Consider the following 17,580-nt stretch of genomic DNA (forward strand, 5'->3'; position numbering starts at 1 on the left):
GTTAAAGCCAGTCAATCCAAGGTAAAGATGAAACTCACCCGAGAATAACCCCTGCCCTGACTATATGCTCGTTTTGATACTTCAACATACTAAACAACACACCTGGAAATCTAATGAATATTCTGTTGAGATCCTTTCCTGGAACCTCCTCTAAAATTCTCACCTAAGTAAAATCAATAAAACCGTCAGGACAAAGGATGCCAGTGTGCACTCCTTGAGCATGCTTGCATTCCCCATTCTATCGGTGTGCACTTTGCTCTGCTAGCCTAAGCTCTAAGGGTCCTGTAAGGGCAGTAGTAGTGGCTGTTGTGGCCATGCACATGCAGTTTCTTATTGGATTCAGGCAGATGGTAAAGAAACAGTGGAGCCAAAAAATGGTGAGTCATTCCTTTATTAAAGTCTCACACTAGTTGACGAACAAACATGCAGAAAAAACACTTTTCTTTCACTCATTCAGAGCTTCCAAAGCCACTGACACATTCTCCGGTTCCACAAACAAGAGAATCTTCTCTGGTTCCTCCTAGAATCAAAGGCTCCACCACTCTCAGCAGAGTTCGCTAAGCCGCTCAGCTCTGGTTCCCCATCTGCACACCTTCTCTTTCCCTGCCAACATGGCTTCTCCTTCAGCACTCGGCATTCTCTCTGCTCTCACTCTACAAAAGTGCCTTTTTTCTTTTTCTCTCTTCTTTTCAAACCTTTCTGGCACAAAAACCTCCAGTAAACATTAGCAAAACAATGGCCTTTCCCAAGCAGGAAGGTAATTTGCAATTTCACAGACTACATATACCTGGCACTGCCCAGACCCCAATGCAAATTATAAGTGAGAAAACATAAAAATCATGTTTTACAAACCTACTTGACCAACAGGTCCCAATGAGGCCTACACCCAGTGCAGTGAAAAGCAGCAGCAGCTATGATCCTGTCTCCAGGCACCCTTCCTTTGTATCACTGTCCCAAGCTTTAAACTTACTCTCACTTTCACCTGGACTCATGTCTTGAAATAAAATTTTTTCTGCACCAATTAAGAACCTGGAGGTCATCTGGCATGTGAAAAATCCTGGACCTTGTGGGAAAGGTCCAACCCCCAGTGCAGAAGTAGTCTGGTAACACAGAAGGCACCACTCTAGCATATGGAACTCACCAAATAGATCAGCGTTGGGCAAATAAGTTTGTAAAATCTGTATTTTCTGGTTTTGCTCATTTTTATTGTTAAAAATGGTGCTGCCCATGTGAATGGCCATCGCCCAGGTGACACGGTTAATTACCTTTCTGCTTGGGAAGGGGCTTGTATATGCTAATGTGTGCTGGAGGAGGGCTTTCACACCAAAAAGTTTTAAAAGGAGAAGCTAGGAGGCCATTTTGAAGAGATTACGTTGTTGCAGGGCAGGGAGGCCATGTTGTTGCAGAGGAGAGGCAGCCAAGATGGTGGAGTGCTGAAGGAGAAGCCAGTTTGTGCAGAGTTTGTGCAGAGAGAAGGAGATGGAGAACATAAGGCTGGTGGGGTCTTTGATTCTAGGAAAACTGGGATGTGTCAGTAGCTTTGTGAGCATTGAATGAGTGGGTTTTGGTGCCCAGTATGTTTTTTACTCATTAGCTGGTATGAGTCTAGAATAAAAGGTAATGGCCCACCAGTCCTTGGCTCCATTGTTTCATTATGATCTATCCGAATCAAATGTGAACCTGCACAGGCCAGGTGGCTGTGATGATGGCCGTGACTACTGGTCATACAACCAGTCAGGTATTTCCTATATCAAATATTTATCTATAATGCTAACATTTTCCTCCAATTCTGTATATGCTGAACAAGTTCCTTTAAATTTGTCTCAACATCAATAAGCAGGAGGTTAATGTAATTAACCTTTCACAGTCTCTTCTAATCTCATCATTGATGCTATTATTAATGTGGGTAGGTATAGGTAGATATTGATGGGGAAAGAGAGCAAAGGTAATTAGACATCATATTTTATAGAACTGGAAAGACTGTTTCAATAAGAAGCTTCAGCATTCCATTGGCCAGAAAACTATAGCACTTACAGGCTCATTAAGCCATTGAGCTCTAAGAACTAAATCCCCCATGCCTATTAAGGACAACTGGTTTTTCCAGTACCCCCTACCAGGGAAAACTCAATTCAACCCCAGACTATATGGGATGTACTTCTCTGCTTCCACTCTAAAGCATGGGCAATGGAAACCAGAATGGTGGCCATAGAGGCCTGTCAGTCTAGCCTAAAAGAAGGATCTGATTGGTTATTTGGATGAACCAAAACAAGCTCCATGAAATTTTAAAGAAACTGAGTGGTTGGCTTAAAGGAAAACTAGTTCTTTCCATCCAAAAGTATAAACAGAGGTTGTATAGACATCTGGCTCTTCTTTTCTTGCTTGAAAACAGTCCCCCAGCCTCCACTTTATTCTTTCATGAGTCTTCCTCCCAAGTAATCATGTGGTCTTAAAAAGCCAAATGAACCAGCCAGTTGCCAGTAGCCATGTGGGCTCCAAGCCTGGATATTGTACCAACCAGGGAAGAGCCAGAAACACAGAATATGCTAGCTGGATGAGGACTTATTGGTATAGAATATCTAGACACTAAACTTATCCCTGGACCTGATGAAAACTAGGCTGGACATTTTCCTGGGTGGAAGAGATAGAAATGATACACTAAAGACCTGTGGGCAACCTTCTGTTTCAACCCCAAATAAACCTCACTGCAAAAGCCTAAGGGTCTCCAAAGGTGGGTCCTGTAAAATCCTTCTGTGACTCCACTAAAGAACCATACTTCCAACAGCATCACTGTATTTTCTTTCAACAAATATGGAAAAATCACCTACACAGAACCCTGCTCATGGCACCTAGATTTTCACTTGGGAAGCTGACAACAGAAGGTTTTCCAAATTGTTTCTTTGGCCGGTTCTTTATAAATTAAATTAGTTATAACTCAATTTATTCAAAATATTTTTTTTAGATTTTATTTATTCATTCTTAGAGAGAGGAGAGACAGAGAGAGAATAGGGGTAGAAGCAGGAGCTATCAGCTGTCTTATATGCCTTAACCAGGCAAGCCCAGGGTTTCGAACTGGCGACCTCAGCATTTCAGGTTTACGCTTTATTCACTGCACCACCACAGGTCAGGTTAATTGAGTTTCTTGCTATAGTTTATGGTATTTGAAAAGAGCTCCTATTTTATATTTGGTAATAAATGTTGTCTCTTATATTAGAACACTAAGACATAGGTGTAAAAGTAATATAACATTTAATTCATTATCTAATTGACCTATAGTTAATGTGGACAAATTAATTGGCTCTCCTCTATTTTTCTAAAAGTATTACTGATTTATCTAAATATGTAAAATATACTTTGACAAAAGCAATGGTCAAAAAACTCCTACTTTGTCACTGAGTTTATATCCTCGAACAAGTTACATATTCCCTATGAGTCATAGGTTCTTCATCTTTCAAAAGGTAGTAATAGTGTCTGGCCCTGGCCAGTTGACTCAGTGGTAGAGTGTCGGCCTGGTGTGTGGATGTCCCAGGTTCAATTCCCAGTCAGGGCACACAAGAGAAGCCCCCATCTGCTTCTCCATCCTTCCTCTTCTCCATTCTCTCTGTCTCTCTCTTCCCCTCCCACAGTCAAGGTTCCATTGGAGCAAAGTTGGTCCAGGTACTGAGGATGGCTCCATGGCTTCAGCCTCAGGTGCTAGAATGACTTTGGTTGCAAAGGAGCAACACCCCAGATGGGCAGAGCATCACTCTCTAGTGGGCTTGCCCTGTGGATCCCAGTCAGGCACATGTGGGAGTATCTCTGCCTCCCTGCTTCTCACTTCAGAAAAAAAAAATACAAAAAAAAAAGATAGTAATATTGTTTATTTTTTAGTTTGTACCCAGATACAAATGTAAATCACCTATCTTAGTGTCTGAATTACCAGGGCAGTCCAATAAATATAACATATTTTTATTTTTTTACAAAATATAATAAGTAAAATACAGATTTATTTTTAAAGTCTGCTATACCAAGGTACCTCAGAATATACTCTTCAGAATGTTTATCTTTTATCACATATTCACTACATGTAAATACTCCATACCCAGCTATCCACTAAAATTAAGCTGGACCCAATAGACTTTACATATATTATTCCATTTAATCCTTACAACTATCTTAAATAAAATTAGTACTGCTTTACTTTTAGAGGTGAGAAAATTAAGAGTCATCTAAATTAGGTAACTTGCTTATGTCACAAAACAACTAAGTGACAACTACCCAATTTAAACCTATATTTGTCTAGCCTTTCAATTCCAACATATTTCCCCTAAAAAGTTTATTCTGTTGCTTGGATCAAACAGAAAGCAACTTATATTTATTCATAATGTGCTATTTGCTAGATACATGGCTAGTTGGTTTTTATTGTAAGCACTCTTCAAGGGCAACTTGTTGTCTTCAGATTATAGAAAATAAGCCCAAAGTTCACTGAGCTCAGTAAGTAGCTTGTGTTCAATACGTGTCAGATCAAAGTTCACACTAAGATCTATCTACCTCCAAATCCTTGGTGGGCACAGTGAAAAAACTTGGGACTTTGGAATTAGGTTGATCTGGGATATGATGTCAGGTTTGCCATCTGTCAATTCAATTAAGCCATGATTGACCTCAATCTGGGTTCTTAAAAATGTACCTAATTGTGTACTTCTCATAAGTTTTTTTTTTTTTTTTATTAAATTTAATGCAGTGACATTGATAAATCAGGGTACATATGTTGAGAGAAAATATCTCTAGATTATTTTGACATTTGATTGTGCTGTATACCCCTCCCCCAAAGTTAAATTGTCTTCTGTCACCTTCTATCTGGTTTTCTTTGTGCCCCTCCCCTCCCCTAACCCCTCTCTCCTTCTTCACCCCATCCCCCCTCCCCCAACCCCCCGCCCCTGTTGCCGTCACATTCTTGTTCATGTCTCTGAGTCTCATTTTTATGTCCCTTCTATGTATGGGTTCATCTCAGTTTTTTTTCTGATTTACTTATTTCACTCCGTATAATGTTATCAAGGTCCATCCATGTTATTGTAAATGATCCGATGTCATCATTTCTTATGGCTGAGTAGTATTCCATAGTATATATGTACCAAAGTTTTTTAATCCACTCGTCCTCTGACGGACACTTGGGCTGTTTCCAGATCTTCGCTATTGTGAACAATGCTGCCACAAACATGCGGGTGCATTTCTCCTTTTCGAGCCGTTCTATGGTGTCCTTGGGGTATATTCCTAAAAGTGGGATAGCTGGGTCAAAAGGCAGTTCGATTTTCAGTTTTTTGAGGAATCTCCATACTGTTTTCCACAGTGGCTGCACCAGTCTGCATTCCCACCAGCAGTGCAGGAGGGTTCCCTTTTCTCCACATCCTCGCCAGCACTTATTCTGTGTCGTTTTGTTGATAAGCGCCATTCTGACTGGTGTAAGGTGATATCTCATTGTGGTTTTAATTTGCATTTCTCTAATGATTAGTGATGTTGAGCATTTTTTCATATGCTTATTGGCCATCTGTATGTCCTCTTTGGAGAAGTGTCTATTCATCTCTTTTGCCCATTTTTGGATTGGGTTGTTTGTCTTCCTGGTGTTGAGTTTTACAAGTTCTTTATAAATTTTGGTTATTAACCCCTTATCAGACGTATTGTCAAATATGTTCTCCCATTGTGTAGTTTGTCTTTTTATTCTGTTCTTGTTGTCTTTAGCTGTGCAAAAGCTTTTTAGTTTGATATAGTCCCATTTGTTTATCCTGTCTTTTATTTCACTTCCCCGTGGAGATAAATCAGCAAATACATTGCTCCGAGAGATGTCGGAGAGCTTACTGCCTATGTTTTCTTCTAAGATGCTTATGGTTTCACGGCCTACATTCAAGTCTTTTATCCATTTTGAGTTTATTTTCGTGAGTGGTGTAAGCTGGTGATCTAGTTTCATTTTTTTGCAGGTAGCTGTCCAATTTTCCCAACACCATTTGTTAAAGAGGCTGTCTTTACTCCATTGTATTTCCTTACCTCCTTTGTCAAATATCAGTTGTCCATAGAACTGTGGGTTTATTTCTGGGTTCTCTGTTCTGTTCCATTGATCTATATGTCTGTTCTTATGCCAGTACCAGGCTGTTTTGAGTACAACGGCCTTGTAGTATAACTTGATATCAGGAAGTGTGATACCTCCCACTTTATTCTTCTTTTTTAAGATTGCTGAGGCTATTCGTGTCCTTTTTTGGTTCCATATAAATTTTTGGAATATGTGTTCTATATCTTTGAAGTATGTCATTGGTATTTTAATTGGTATTGCATTGAATTTATAAATTGCTTTGGGTAATATAGACATTTTAATGATGTTTATTCTTCCTAACCATGAGCACGGTATATGCTTCCACTTGTTTGTATCTTCTTTGATTTCTTTTATCAATGTTTTATAATTTTCCGAGTACAAGTCTTTAGTCTCCTTGGTTAAGTTTACTCCTAGGTACTTTATTTTTTTGGTTGTAATTGTGAAGGGGATTGTTTCCTTAATTTCTCTTTCTGACTGTTCATTGTTGGTGTGTAAAAATGCTTCTGATTTCTGAGTATTGATTTTATATCCTGCCACTTTGCTGAATTTATTTATCAGGTCCAGTAGTTTTTTGACTGAGACTTTAGGGTTTTCTATATACAATATCATATCATCTGCAAATAATGATAGTTTTACTTCTTCTTTTTCAACTTGAATGCCTTTTATTTCTTCTTCTTGTCTGATTGCTGTGGCTAGCACTTCCAGGACTATGTTAAATAAGAGTGGTGAAAGGGGGCACCCCTGCCTTGTTCCTGATCTTAAGGGTATTGCTTTTAATTTTTTCCCATTGAGTATGATGTTGGCTGTGGGTTTCTCATAGATGGCTTTTATCATGTTGAGGTATGTTCCCTGTATTCCCACTTTGCTGAGAGTTTTGATCATGAATTGGTGCTGGATTTTATCAAATGCTTTTTCTGCATCTATTGAAATTATCATATGTTTTTTCTCCTTCTTTTTGTTTATGTGATGAATCACATTGATTGATTTACGAATATTGTACCAGCCTTGCCTCCCCAGAATAAATGCCACTTGATCATGGTGTATGATTTTTTCCATATATTGTTGGATCCGGTTTGCTAATATTTTGTTGAGGATTTTAGCATCTATATTCATCAGAGATATTGGCCTATAATTTTCTTTCTTTGTGTTGTCTTTGCCTGGTTTTGGAATCAGAATTATGCTCGCCTCATAAAAGGAGTTTGGAAGTCTTCCCTCCTCTTGAATTTTTTGAAATAGTTTGAGGAGGATAGGAGTTAGTTCTTCTTTGAATATTTGGTAGAATTCCGTTGTGAAGCCATCGGGCCCCGGACTTTTCTTTGTTGGGAGTTTTTTGATAACTGTTTCGATCTCCTTTGTTGTAATCGGTCTGTTTAAGTTTTCTGATTCTTCCAGATTGATTTTTGGAAGATTGTATGTTTCAAGGAATTTGTCTATTTCATCTAGGTTGTCTAGTTTTTTGGCATACAGTTCTTCATAGTATTTTCTTACAATATTTTGTATTTCTGTTGTGTCAGTTGTTATTTCTCCTCTCTCATTTCTAATTTTATTTATTTGAGTCCTCTCTCTCTTTTTCTTGGTGAGTCTACTTAAAGGTTCATCAATCTTGTTTACCTTTTCAAAGAACCAGCTCCTAGTTTCATTGATCCTCTGTATTGTTTCTTTAGCCTCTATGTCATTTATTTCTGCTCTGATCTTTATTATTTCCTTCCTTCTACTACATTTGGGCTTTACTTGCTGTTCTTTTTCTAATTCTTTTAGATGCAGGGTTAAGTTGTTTATTTGAGCTTTTTCTAGCTTCTGAAAGTGTGCCTGTAGTGCTATGAACTTCCCTCTCAGCACTGCTTTCGCTGTGTCCCATAAATTTTGAGTTGTTGTATGCTCATTGTCATTCGTTTCTAGGAATTTCTTTATTTCTTCTTTGATCTCATTCTTAATCCATTCATTATTTAACACCCTGCTATTTAGTTTCCATGTGTTTGAGAATTTTTGAGCTTTTCTGCTGTGATTCATTTCTAGTTTTATGCCGTTGTGATCTGAGAAAGTGTTTGATATTATTTCAGTCTTCTTAAATTTGTTGAGAGCCCTTTTGTGCCCTAACATGTGGTCTATCCTAGAGAATGTACCATGAGCACTTGAAAAGAATGTATATTCTGCTGCTTTAGGGTGAAAGGTTCTGAAGATATCTAATAAATTGAGTTGATCTAGTGTTTCCAATAAGTCTGCTGTTTCTTTGTTAATTTTCTTTCTTGAGGATCTATCTAGTGATGTTAGTGGGGTATTGAAATCCCCTACTATTATAGTATTGCTGTTGATCTCGCCCTTTAAATCCATCAAAGTCTGTTTTATATATTTGGGTGCTCCTATATTAGGTGCATAGATATTTATAATAGTTATATCTTCCTGTTGGATTACTCCCTTTATCATTATGTAGTGGCCTTCTTTATCTCTTACTATATCCTTTGTTTTAAAGTCCAATTTGTCTGATATAAGTATTGCTACCCCAGCTTTTTTTTCATTTTCATTTGCATGAAACGTTTTTTTCCATCCTTTTACCTTCAATCTGTGTGTGTCTTTTGTTCTAAGGTGTGTCTCTTGTAGACAACATATGTATGGGTCCTGTTTTCTTATCCACGCAGCTACCCTATGTCTTTTGATTGGATCATTTAATCCATTTACATTTAAGGTTATTATTGATATGTAGTTGTTTATTGCCATTTTCTTCTTTAAAGGTGTATTCCTTTTCTTTTTTTTTTTCTGTATTCTTTTCCCACTTTATCTGTTTACACCAGGCCCCTTAACATTTCCTGCAGCATTGGTTTGGTTGTAATGAATTCCTTGAGTTGTTTTTTGTCTGGGAAGCTTTTTATTTCTCCTTCAATTTTAAACGATAGCCTTGCTGGATAAAGTAGTCTTGGTTGTAGGTTCTTGTTCTGCATTACTTTGAATATTTCTTGCCATTCCCTTCTGGCCTCAAGTGTTTCTGTTGAGAAGTCAGATGTCATCCTTATGGGGGCTCCTTTGTAGGTGATAACTTTTTTTTCTCTTGCAGGTTTTAATAATTTCTCTTTATCGCTTAGCTTTGGTATTTTAATTATGATGTGTCTTGGTGTAGGTTTCTTTGGGTTTCTCTTTAATGGAGTCCTCTGTGCTTCTTGGATTTGTGAGAGTTTCTCTTGCATTAATTTAGGGAAGTTTTCAGCTATGATATGATTGAACAAAGTCTCTATCCCTTGTTCTTTTTCTTCTTCTTCAGGAACCCCTATGATGCGGATGTTATTTCTCTTCATGTTGTCACAGAGCTCTCTAAGAGTTTCCTCTGACTTTTTGAGTCTTTTTTCTCTTTTCTTCTCTGCTTTCATGCCTTCATTCCAGTTGTCTTCTAACTCGCTGATTCGATCCTCTGCTCTATCTATCCTGTTTTTAATTCCTTCCATTGTGGTCTTTATTTCTGATATTGTATTTGTCCTCTCCAACTGATTCTTTTTTATACTTGCTATTTCTTTATTTAGGTTTTCAAACTGTCCCTCCATTGTTGTTCTAAGATCCCTAAGCATCCTTACAATCATTATTTTGAACTCCGCATCTGGAAGTTTGATTATTTCCATATCACTCAGTTCATCTCTCGAAGGTGTCTCTTGTTGTTTCATTTGGATTGCACTCCTTTGTCTTCTCATCTTCTTTTTTTTTTTTTTTTTTTTTTTTTATTTGTAGAGTTGGTTGAGGCTAGGTTTGGTGTTGTCTGCCACTAGTTTTCAGTTGTGTTATTTTTAGGTCTTCGCGGGTTGGTATCAGCTATTATTTGTAATCCACTTTCGGATTTGGGCAGCTTTGAAGTCTTGATTTGTTTGTTTTCTTAACAGGTGATAGTCTTGTTAACTGATCTCAGCAGGGGGCTTCCTTGAAACTGTATCCAGGAATGCTGTGGGTGTAACCTGAGACACTGAAGGTCTCTTCCACCAACTAATCTCACTGGGGGCAGGGTTTTTTCTCAGCTTCAGTAGGGGGAGGTGTATCTCAGATCTCCATGGAGACCTGAGTTACTGCCCCTCCTCCCCACTTCTAGTTTTCAGCTGTGTCTTGTTGTGCTGATTGGAGCTGGATAGATGTCCGGAGATCTCTGATCCGGAAGCACTTCAGCTCTGTTTTGTGAAAGGTTCAGTCCCTCCCCCAGCTATGGCCGCCTCCAGCACGAATGAGTCAGCTTTTTTATTTCGTTTCTTGCATACCTTAGCCCCTCACAGTCTGTCCCTCTCCCTGTCTTTTCCACTTGGGAGATAAGCTGGTCTTTTCAACCCACCTTGCTCCCTGGTCGCCAGGTAAGTGGCTGTGAGCAGTAGTTTCTGCTCTTTTTCCTCTGTGAAATCCTCTCTGGCCTCTCAGCCTCACCCCCCTCCTTCCGTTCCTGTAAGCAGAGGAGATTCAGGCACTCCTTACCAGGATTATTGTGGCTTCCTCTTTGCTCCTTGGTTTTTGAGAGCTGTTCTTGCAGTTCAGTGTTGGTTTTTCATGCTGATTTTTTCTAAATTGATTTGTATTCCAGTTTGGTGTTGAGAGCTGGGCGTCTGTGCATCCACCTACTCCACTGCCATCTTCTCTCTCCCTCATAAGTTTTTTGAGAGAATAAAATGAGATGTATATAAAGCACTTAACATATTTCTTAAGATCTAAAACATTTAAAGGTAGCATTTGTATCATGCTGCCTCAGAAATTGGTAAAACCATGGGGCTAAAACAAATAAAAAATGATTGCCAGGATTCCAACTGAAAAACAGGTGGTTCCATTTTCTAAAATATAAAATATATACCCTTACAATATATAAACATGTCCTTTTCCTCCTGTTCATATCCTTTTTTCACTTCTGAAGAAAGAATCATGTATCATGTGACATTCCACTGTCTCCCAAAGAAACTGATATATGTATGCCCTCTGAAAATGGACTGGCCAGTCATCTTGATCCCAGAAATTTGAAATAGAGACATCAAAAGTGTGGCTGTTTAGTCCACATTTATAAGCCCAAAAGGTGTGAGACATTTTAAACTAAAAGGCTTGTAGCCTTTTTTGGTTATGTACTTTCTGTTGCAGAAAGAGAGGCCACTCTCCTGGAGTGTAGCAGAAGAAAACAGAAGTGCAGAGTTAATCTGAGATACGAGAAAATGAAGCAACAGAAAGAGAGACAGAGAGTAGATGGCTGATAAACTGTCAGTTTTCTGAGATGTCATACTCTATTTCCTAAGATTGAGTTCCTTGAGATTGTTCTGTATCTTTTTGAACAAATGTTTTCATTTATGATAAATTAAGGTTTCTATTTTGTAACCAAACAATCCCTAGAACAATATATTGGAGGGTGATATAGAATAGTGGACATTGTGGTTATTTCTCAACATTCAATTTACTTTTTTTCACTATATAGCAGTCATTCAATTGGGGGAAACTGTTCGCTATGAGTTCTAGGTGTGGATCCTGACTGGTCTAAAACCTTGCAACAGTGACTGGCTAGAGAAAAAGGCTGAAGCTTGTTGTGCAAGGCATTTCCTTGCCTAGGAGGGTTATTGACCCAGGTGGCTCCTGAGAAGTTTCTTGCTCTATAGAAAAAGCTCTATAAAATTTGGTTTCTTTCTTTTCGAACAGTGTGCATGAAGAAATAAACCCTAGAAATGATGTAATTTTTGTGTAATTTTCCAAGAATTTTTGGAAACAAAGCTGGCTCTCAGAGATCCATAGAGCCAAAAGATCCTGAAGAAATAGCCTAGTTAGCTTTTTCCAAGTCTATAAGCCCTAAATACTTCTGTGCAAATATACCTCCGTTACTGCAGAACTGATACCTAATTTTTGTTGAGTTTGGTGAAACAGTTGTTAAAATTGTACTTGTAATCAGGGTTCTTTCTAGGTGCATGCTTGGGTCACCACCCAACATGGAAATCACAGATTTACATTCCTTACTCTTTCTCAACATTCATCTGAGCAACAGCATATTCCAAGCACCCGTAGTAATGTTCATTCCATCCATAAGTGAAAAAAATTCGATGGAACTATGTTTGTAATATTACTTATTCATTTCATAAAACTCATTTTACCTTTGAGGAAATACTGTATTTTAATTCCCTTGTGTTTGTTACTTCAGTTAACAAACATATAATGTAAAGAGAAAAAGGGCCAAACAACCAGAGGCTGACAAACTGCCATGGGAAATACCTTAAATAACAGTGTAATTGTTTTTTGTCAGGTATTATTTAATATTCTTTCATTAATATTTTAAAACTCTTTCTTTTTTTTTTTTTTTTTTTTTTTTTTTTTTTCATTTTTCTGAAGCTGGAAACAGGGAGAGACAGTCAGACAGACTCCCGCATGCGCCCGACCGGGATCCACCCGGCACGCCCACCATGGGGCGGCGCTCTGCCCACCAGGGGGCGATGCTCTGCCCATCCTGGGCGTCGCCATATTGCGACCAGAGCCACTCTAGCGCCTGGGGCAGAGGCCAAGGAGCCATCCCCAGCGCCCGGGCCATCTTTGCTCCAATGGAGCCTTGGCTGCGGGAGGGGAAGAGAGAGACAGAGAGGAAAGCGCGGCGGAGGGGTGGAGAAGCAAATGGGCGCTTCTCCTGTGTGCCCTGGCCGGGAATCGAACCCGGGTCCTCAAAACTCTTTCTTATAGTTTATTTTTGTGTACCTCTTTATTGTTCTTATTTAAGTATTAAATGCAGGAAATAATGAACTACCTTTTAGTATATCATTTTTTTATACTTAAAAAGGTCATTAGGGTAGAGAACCAGTTGTTACATTATTTGAATCCCCTCAACAAATAAACTGCTTGCTTTGTTTGAATGGTGCACCCTGTCTCTCACCTGAATTCTTTCTTGAGAGTGTGACAAGAATCCAGGAAGAAGCCTCAGGGATTTGGGTGTGCTCTGGTAAGGCCATGAGATAATTATAAGTAATCATAATTATGACCACAAAGACTTGACTATAGAATTAGTCACTTTTTTTTTACCTATTTATTACTATTTTTCAAATGTGTGATTTATATGTTATATGATACACAGTATACATACTGCATATATTAAGTAACAAACTTAAAATATTTCATGCAGAATATTATAAAATGCTGTTGGGATTTACAAACTTGGATTTTTTTGTTATTTAATTAATTAATTTATTTTTTGTTGGAGACAGAGAGAGGGACGGATGGAGACAGACTGGAAAGAAGAGGGATGAGAAGCATCAATTCTTTGTTGCAGCACCTTAGTTGTTCATTGACTACTTTTCTCATATATGTCTTGACTGGCAGGGGGGCAACAGCAGAGTGAGTGACCCCTTGTTCAAATCAGTGACCTTGGGCTTCAAGCCAGCAACCATGAGTTCATGTTTATGATTCCATGTTCAAGCCGGTGACCTCAGGGTTTCGAACCGGGGTCCTCCACGTCCCAGTTCAACACTCTATCTACTGTGTTACCACCTGATCAGGGCAAACTTAGATTTATTTTTAAAATGTTACTGAATTCAGTATATATCATGTACTACATTAGGAGATATTAAAATACCTCTTCAAACTCAGTGATATGGTAAAAATTGACTAAATCACCAATTGGAATATTATTTGTATACTATCTGAGAATATATTTCTTTATTGTTGAAATAAGAATTTTAAAGGAAGATGAAACAGAAATAAAGACCATTTAATTTAATATTCCTTATCTGTTATTTCATTTCTCAAGCATATTTTTGGTAGCTGTATAACTAATAGTATTTTACTATAAGAAAATTTTGGTGAGCTATCTAGATTCCAAGAAGGTATTTCCTATCCATCAGTAACCTAGACTATAACCAGATAATTAATTATCCTCCTATACCTACAACACTGGTTTGTGAGCTGAGCTTCTTTAGCTATTAAGACAGGAAAATATACCCAAGTAAAATCAGGCGTAAGTAGTCTTCAAGTGAACATAACAGGAAAACTCTAACCACAATTTCACTTCCGGGGCTTCATAAACACCAAGCTAAGCCCAAAGCTACTTCCTGCATAGGTGAGCTGTCTCCTGTCCCTTTTCATTCTCCCCGCTTATTCCTTGGGATTCTCTCTATCTTGGCAGCTCAGGTGACAAATCCCTCAAATTCTTTTCATTTTAAAGTTTTTATTACTATTCATTAAAAAAATTGAAAACAGTCCAAAGAAAGTGACAAATAGGAAAAAATCATAAAGCTTTAGAAAAGTGCCAGTCTTAGAAAGTACAACTCCCTATTTGCTGTGAGAATAGAGAAATTAAGTGGTCTTGGCTAAATGCTTTAGTTTTTGAAAATGAAAAGAACAGTACTTATGAGTTTTCTGGGGAAAGGATTCCTCCTGTCTGCTGGGGGGCCCCCAAAGACAATTAAGACAAAAGAATACCAATGTTATTGTTTTAGGTATTTTCTAACTCCAAAGCCTCTATTTGGAGTTCTTACTTCATTAGGTCTCTGACTAGCCAAGGAAAGACGCCCTCTCTGGCCAGTTCTGTATCGAACTTCTCATTTTGATTCAATTTTATATTTTAAGCATTCATGTGCCCACTTAGATGATCTCAAAAAAACATTAAATATATAAACTCACTTCTGTCTACAGATGTTATGGAAAGGAAAACGTTTCTTAACTGTACAATTTATTTTTCACTTTAATTTTAGCTCTAATTTTAAGCAATAACCTAAATTATTTAATCTGTGCAAATTTGTCAATTATTTTTCAAATGCCTAAAATGTTTAAAGAACAAGCAAAGAGAATAATGACTGCTAATTCTTCCTTCTGATTATTTAACTGTAAAATAAGGATCAATTATAGCCATCTATATACATACTCAGAAATACTGTACTAAATGCAAATTAATAAGAGCTTTCTTTATATATATATAAAGATAAACTGAAGTTTACTAAAAATTCCATGAAACACTTTAGTTTTTTTTCCCTGTACTAGTACTAGTTGCTGCTGCAAAAAATAACACTTAAGTAGTTACAAGATTAGCATTTGACAACAATGTCCTCATTTTAAAAAAGGCTGATACTTTACATTTTAAAGATTCTGGTTGTGGATGTAGATTATTCTTTTTAAAGATTCCAAATATCTTGTTCTATATCACACAGTCCTGATAAATATTAATATCTACTGGGTTTCTTAGAATATTTTCTTCACTCTCAAAAGAACCTGGATTACAGTTACCTTTGATATTCCTACAGAGAAATACTAACATTAAATGTATTTTTAGCCCTGGCCGGTTGGCTCAGCGGTAGAGCGTCGGCCTAGCGTGCGGAGGACCCGGGTTCGATTCCTGCATAGGAGAAGCGCCCATTTGCTTCTCCACCCCTCCGCCGCGCTTTCCTCTCTGTCTCTCTCTTCCCCTCCCGCAGCCGAGGCTCCATTGGAGCAAAGATAGCCCGGGCACTGGGGATGGCTCTGTGGCCTCTGCCTCAGGCGCTAGAGTGGCTCTGGTCGCAATATGGCGACGCCCAGGATGGGCAGAGCATCGCCCCCTGGTGGGCAGAGCGTTGCCCCTGGTGGGCGTGCCGGGTGGATCCCGGTCGGGCGCATGCGGGAGTCTGTCTGACTGTCCCTCTCTGTTTCCAGCTTCAGAAAAATGGAAAAAAAAAAAAATGTATTTTTAAAAAGTAAGGATGGCTAATAATGACTATGTTATTGCCACAAGAGAAATTATTATAATTGAAAAATAAACATCATAATGTAAGTAGCGACTTTTTAGTGGATAAAATATTTTCAATTAAGTGTTCTATAATCATATCTTATAGTTTTCAAAAACACAATCATACACTTTGAGAAGTGTTCATTAGCATAATAAAGGCCCTGGGAAGTTCATCAATAGAAAAGAAAACCCCTCAATTTTGAATAATTTAGTCCTTTTCAAATGCATTTGAACAATAGTCTTCTTTTTTATAATCACTGAGGAATAAAATTTGATAAACATTATATTTAATAAAGTCTAACTAACATTTTAGTTTTAAATGTTTTGATTGTTGGTGTTATAGAAGTTATAAAACTGTGCTCTCTAGTCTACATTCAAATGACATGTGTCCACAGTAGGTTAGATTCAAAGAATGGATCTCAATGAATTGGTAGGTGGGTAGAGAAATAGATGTTATATAAGGAAGGGAGTAAGAGAATAATAAAATTCTTGGAATCTACCCAGGTTAATTCTGAGCTTTGTCCAGCTTATTTTTATCAAAATGACCTGAATGAGCTTCTTTAATAAGTGGATAGATTACATATTGCTAAAACCAAGATGAATAACAGGAATGCTAAGAAGACATGACAAATTGGATAATTTATAAAAAACAACCAAAAAAAAATATTTCAAAAGCAATTGCAAGTTCAGTGAATCTATATATCTATTCTAGCTAGCTATCTATCTAATCTATCTTCACACCTGTCATTTTCTACCTTAAATATTATTTAAATAAAAGAAAAATAGAAAATATTCAGTTACATGTTCCCTTCCTTGTCAGTTAGCATTTGCTTATGCCAGTGTTTGCTCCTGAGAAGGAGGAACAAACTTTCCTCTACCCTCAAGGTCCTTTGGGCTGGCCTAATATTCTCCTAAACATGAGACAAATTAGTATTAAAAATAACCAAGTTTAATATATACATATGCATGGGAACCCCACATGCATGAGTGAGTCAGAGACTTTACACGCAGGAAAGGTTCAGAGCTAGAGAGGGGAGTGAGGTTTGTAGCACATTCTGATACTGTACTTGAGGCATTGCACCTTCTCGGCTTCAAAGGGTCATTTTAGGATGATAAACAATGAAGATGTTTAGTAAATAAAAGTTTGCCTGCCATATAGGTGGGTCAAAAAGAGATTATTACTAATTATTTTATATGGGCAAGACCCTTAATTCAAGTTCTTTTAGGTAGTTAAAGGAAGGAACAGAAGTTTCTTTTGAGCCTGAAGCTAAAATTGAAGGAAATAAACTAACAACTGTAACTGCAGAAGGAACAAAAATGATACAGGAAGGTATATAGCCATAATCTCAATATAGAGAGCAATATGAAGTGGCATTGATGTTAATGAAGAAAGTGGTGTAAGCAATATATAAGATGAATTATGTAATATTTGTTAATTTTTGTGTTAATTCCTTTGGTTCACAAGATTTTATTTATTTCTTAAGTCATCTCAAAGGGGAAAATATAGATTGTATAAAAAAAAATTACTGTGATAACCATAAGGAAAAATTATAAATTAGTAAGTAAAGGTCCAGGAAAAATAGATATTAGATTATTGAAGTGAAGTCAGAATCAGATTATTATCCAAAGCGAACACTAGAAAATAGTTTTTAAATTTATATCTTTCTAATGATCAAAATCAAAAAGAAAGATCAATATCACTTCAAATTACTCATTGTAGATATACTATAGCTGATCTTCCTAGAACTGAGACCTCAAGGAAAATCTGTATGTAGGTAGGTTGAACAAAGTCATTGTGGGACATAAGTTGAACAGTAGAACAAAAGTCACTCAAGGAATAGGGCTTAATAACATACCTTGA

General features: G+C 37.5%; 1 protein-coding gene across 6 annotated transcripts in view; it reads right to left on the reverse strand.

Annotated features, from left to right (window-relative positions):
• Positions 1-17,580, reverse strand: part of NAALADL2 (N-acetylated alpha-linked acidic dipeptidase like 2) — a 1,156,801-nt gene that overhangs the window by 297,741 nt on the left and 841,480 nt on the right. The gene's annotated exons all lie outside the window — the stretch shown is intronic.

The sequence above is a fragment of the Saccopteryx leptura genome, chromosome 8 (genome assembly GCF_036850995.1).
Source record: "Saccopteryx leptura isolate mSacLep1 chromosome 8, mSacLep1_pri_phased_curated, whole genome shotgun sequence".
In the NCBI taxonomy this organism is placed as follows: domain Eukaryota; kingdom Metazoa; phylum Chordata; class Mammalia; order Chiroptera; family Emballonuridae; genus Saccopteryx; species Saccopteryx leptura.